This window comes from Octodon degus, unplaced genomic scaffold, assembly GCF_000260255.1.
Source record: "Octodon degus isolate 3935 unplaced genomic scaffold, OctDeg1.0 scaffold03772, whole genome shotgun sequence".
Lineage (NCBI taxonomy): Eukaryota > Metazoa > Chordata > Mammalia > Rodentia > Octodontidae > Octodon > Octodon degus.
In genome coordinates this window covers 1-3,388 of record NW_004528348.1, presented here as the reverse complement: position 1 = coordinate 3,388, position 3,388 = coordinate 1, and the positions used below count along the sequence as shown (strand labels likewise).

The following is a 3,388-nucleotide window of genomic DNA, read 5'->3' as shown; positions in this document are numbered from 1 at the left end:
AAAAAAAATACAAAAAAATGCATGTGCTTTCAAAAGAAAAACTGGGGTCCGGGGAGATGGCTCAGAAGAATAAGCGCTTGCCTGGCAAACACAAGGACCTGAGTTCAATCCCCGGTTCTGCCCCCCCCCCAAAAGGAAAAGAAAAACTGTGGGTCAGGGAAGGTCATCAGGTATACATTTTATTATGCCTATATCTGACGCCTGTATGGTTTGCTTTGAAAAACCTTCAGAGTGTGAGCTGGCTCTTATCTATTTTCTTTGGGCCAAAAAAGGCTCCTGGATGTCTTTGTTACCTGAGTGCAGGCAAAGGGGTGGGGTCCCGCCTCTGCCTTAGTGCAAGACAGCCAAGCAAGAGGCTGACTGGGCAGCCGCGCCTCCCCTTGTGGCTCCTGCCTTTAGCTTTTAGCTGGGATGGGGTGCGGGGAGGCCTCTCCCAACTATCCGCTTGGAGGAGGCCTGCTGTGAGCACGGTGGCATTTCTGCTCACACTTCTGAGCCCCCGGGAACCCAGGGCCACCGGCGAGATTTACACTGAATCACAGGTAAAAAGCACAGGGACGGGGACAACGCAGGTTGAAAGAAAAGCTTACAGCCTCTGAGGGCGCTGTGCAGACTGGATTCCAGCTGAGGTCGCTGAGGTCTCGACACAGCACTGACCCCTGTATGAACACAGAGAGCCACAGGCAGGACCGCTCCGGGGCTTCCTTTCTGAGCCTATCCTACCCTATCGATACGCACTTGCAATATTCACCTTTCCTTTCCTACCCCATCGATCTGCGTCTGTAATATTCACCCGCTCTGTCTGCAGAGACCTGCAGCTCCTTGCGCTAACCTTGGCTGGCTCCTTCACCCGCTCTCCGTGTCTGGCTTTCCTTCCCATCCTGCTGCACTAAAAAACCATTCCCACCGCTGCAGTCCGACTGTGAGGGACGCTCAGGTCTCTGGGATCTCCGGGCTCTGAACAGCCCCACACGCCCCGCGCATCCTTCCCCTCTCCGTGGAGCCCCCTCCCCGAAACTCCCGCCTAGCTGTACGCAAACGGCGCGAGGGCCGCGCGCTCCACAGAACGCGGAGAACCCGACCCGACCCGACCCGGAGGAGCTTCTTCGCTGAACCGCTCGGATATGCATTCTAGGTTTCTTCAAGATTTAACAGCTATAACGGATGATAGTGGAGACACGCAGCAAGTCCAAACGGAGAGCACCACCGCCAGCCCGGCTCTCCTGGGGACCCGCCCGCGCTGGACGCGGGAAGCCACAGAGGCCGGCGAGGGCCCGCCGAGCACCACGGGCTCCTTCAGTGCGGAGCGCCGCGGGCAGAGCGGGCCCAGCCGCCCCCCGCGGCCCCCGGGCGACGCCGGGGCGCCGGCTCGCGCGGAAGTCCTGCGGAGCCCGGGGCGCAGGGCGAGGAGCGCGTGCTCACGCTCCCTCCCGCGGCCCGGAGCCCGGGAGTCACCTGGGACCGTCTCCCTCTCGGGCTGCGCGAGGCGATCGCCACCTCGGGTGGTATTTCCAGCCCGGCCCGCTCTGCCGGCCGGCCGGCCCTCTTAACCCTCCCAGCACTCGGTGGGCCGTAGCGCCCTCCGCACACGTGGGAAACGCTATGCTCCGGGTGTCCCGGCACGGCCGACTGACCCCGTCCTCGTCCTCGTAGGCCGGTTGCTCAGGCTGACACTGACCCTCAGGGAGCAGGGCCCCGCCTTCCCGGTCAGGCTGGTCAGAAACCCCAGAAGGCATTTTTCTGCTCCCTCCTGAGCAACGGGCACGTCGTTGTCAGCGTCCAGAGAGGCAGCCCGGACCGAGCTTTTAGCACTGACATGCTCCTGCTGGCCTCATCCTTCACCCCAGCATACGCCCACCGACTCCGGAGGTCTCGCTGGCACCCACGCCACAGGCCCCAAAAGCCACGTGTCGTGGCTCCAAAGGAGCCTCCTCCAGCAGATGCCGTGTGACCTGGGCAACAAGCAGAGGAGAAGCTGTGGTGCCAGGAAGAGCTTCGACAGTCTGGGGGTTGGGTCTCTCCCCTTGCTCCGCCGGCCCGGTGTTCCGCAGTCGGTTACGCCTAGAGCGAGGCGAGCCGGTTCTCTGGTGAGCACCTGCGAGGAGATTTCTCCCAGAACGCTGGTCAAGTTTGGACGATTTTGTTTCTGTCCTTGCAGAATAGCTTGCAAGTACTAGCATAAGGTGAACACGTTCAGGCGGTCCGCCAGTGTGCGCTGAAGCGGTCACACGACAAGAGGCACCTCCGCGCGGGCGTGTTGTCTGGTCGCTTTCGCTGGACAGCGGATCTTTCTTGCATGCATTAGCTTACAAGACTATACGACAGCCCTGGCAGGCTGGCTGGGCTCTGGGGATCTGAGCATAGTCTCCTGTTGCTTTCGTAGAACAGCTTTTCTTTCGAATCTTGGAGAGCATCCCTTCCCCCTCTTCCCCTCCCCCAACCGGAAGCGTCCCATTTTACTTGAAACACTATGTCCCACAGATAACCAGACTTGAAAGAAGCTACCTTGCTTTGGAATCTTGATTGATTGATTGATTGATTGATTGATTGAGATAAGGTCTCCATAGGTAGTTCAGGCTGGCCTTGGACTCACTGTGCAGTCCAGGCTGCTGTCAGCCCGCGGAGTGCGGGGACTGATTACAGGCGCGCCACACGGCAGCGGGCCTCCTCGCTAATCTTCACGGCTCCATTGTACGCCTTCCAAGACAATATTTCAAGAGGGGTAGCCGGGCCTCAGCAGGCGGCCCGAGGCTCCTCGGTCAGACAGAGGGTAGGAACTCTGCTAGACAGAGGTTCCCGGGGCCGGGTCTCCCCATTTGTTGCCGGGGTTGCAGGAAGGGGCGCGGAGGGGCAGACGTCACCGCCCCCCTCACGGCCCTTGCCTGGGCGGGGGTGGGAGGGGGACGGCGTGGAGCCCGGCTGTGGCGGGAGGGAAGGGCGCCGTGGGACGGGGCTGTGGGCGTGGCCTATGCAGATGAGGAAGCGCGGAGGCTGCCGGTTGAATCTGTAGCGTTGAATCGTGATGGATTTCCCGCGGTGGGGGAAGAAGCGGGGATCGTTGGTGGACAGCGAGTGCGCGCGGTGTGTGTCAGATGTACGAGGGGTCCCTAGAGTGCGCGAGGAAAGTGACTATGAGTTGAAAGGGATGAGAGCGACAGGCTCCCTTGGGGGTCAGGAAGCTAAAGTCATACTTACCTGGCAGGGGAGATACCATGATCACGAAGGTGGTTTTCCCAGGGCGAGGCTTATCCATTGCACTGCGGATGTGTTGACCTCTGCGATTTCCCCAAATGTGGGAAACTCGACTGCATAATTTGTGGTAGTGGGGGACTGCGTCCGCGCTTTCCCCTGCCTTTTTTGTTGTTAAAGTATAGACTTTGTAGGGCTG

At 60.1% G+C, this 3,388-nt stretch overlaps 1 non-coding gene across 1 annotated transcript; it reads left to right on the top strand.

Annotated features, from left to right (window-relative positions):
• The first annotated feature begins 3,187 nt into the window (after positions 1-3,187).
• On the top strand, positions 3,188-3,351 carry LOC111814956. The gene has a single exon (XR_002819799.1). It is a non-coding gene; the product is annotated as a U1 spliceosomal RNA (small nuclear RNA).
• Positions 3,352-3,388: the final 37 nt, after the last annotated feature.